The sequence below is a fragment of the Pundamilia nyererei genome, unplaced genomic scaffold (genome assembly GCF_000239375.1).
Source record: "Pundamilia nyererei isolate P.nyererei 1_Seehausen unplaced genomic scaffold, PunNye1.0 scaffold00074, whole genome shotgun sequence".
Taxonomy (NCBI): domain Eukaryota; kingdom Metazoa; phylum Chordata; class Actinopteri; order Cichliformes; family Cichlidae; genus Pundamilia; species Pundamilia nyererei.
In genome coordinates, this window is record NW_005187475.1 from 1,181,605 (window position 1) to 1,182,725 (window position 1,121).

The window sequence follows — 1,121 nt, forward strand, 5'->3', positions numbered from 1 at the left end:
TACAAAATCTTTTAAACTGAAGTGATTCATTCTTCTGCTACTACTTATCTCTGGGAATGTTCAACCAAAACTTGGTCCTGATGTTAATCCAAGGTTTAACACTCCTGCTGATTTTAAATCTAGATCGGGTCTTGGTTATTCACCAGACATTATTGTTTTGTCTGAAACACAATAAAATCTTTATCTGGTGATAGTACTGGTATAATGGTTCCCCCACGAAATGACAAGGCTGACATTCTCAGTTGCTTTACTGAGCATTTTATAATGTCTGGTACACAAATTGAAAGTCTTTCTTATGAGCACTCCTGAGCTGCATTCTCTGATAATTTTATGGCTAGCCACTCCTTTAATTTTAACCCAAGCCCTAAAACATTTAGATACTAGAAAACCAACAGGCCCTGACAATTTGGAGATTTCCTTTCTAAAGCTAGCTGCAGATTTTATTGCCCACCAGTTACTTATCCTTTTAATCTTTCTTTGGATACAAATAAAATTCCAACCATATGGAAGTCTGCTTTTCTGTGAGGATCTGTAAGTTTTAAATAATTATTGGCCAGCTTCTACATTATCTGCTTTTGTTAAAGTTCTGGAAACTCTTTTTAGTGAACAGCTGAAAGATTTCCTGACTGTAAATAAGATTTTAAGTGACTTTCATCAGGCTTGAGGAAAAATTACAGTACAACTACAGCAGCCTTAAAAGTGATAAATCATCTAATCGATTCAGTTGATAACAAGAAACACTGTGTAGCCCTTTTTATTGATCTAGCCAAGGCATTTAAAGCAAACACTTGTCAGTTCAGGGTTGTCTGAAAAAACTGTTTCAAAGTTATTTATCAGGCAGGTCTCAGTGTGTACAGGTAGGAGTCACTTCTAGCTTGCTTAATGTAACCACAGGAGTGCCCCAGGGCTCTGTTCTTGGGCTGCTGTTCATTTTTATGCTGATGATATGGTGATGTACTCTTCTGCACACACTCCTAGCCAGGCTATCTGTCAGCTTTAATCAGCTTTCACAACAGTACAGCCTAACCTGTGGGATTTAAAACTTGTTTTGAATGCTGACAAAATTAAAACGATGATGTTCTAATAATAATAATAATAATAATAATAATAATAATAATAAT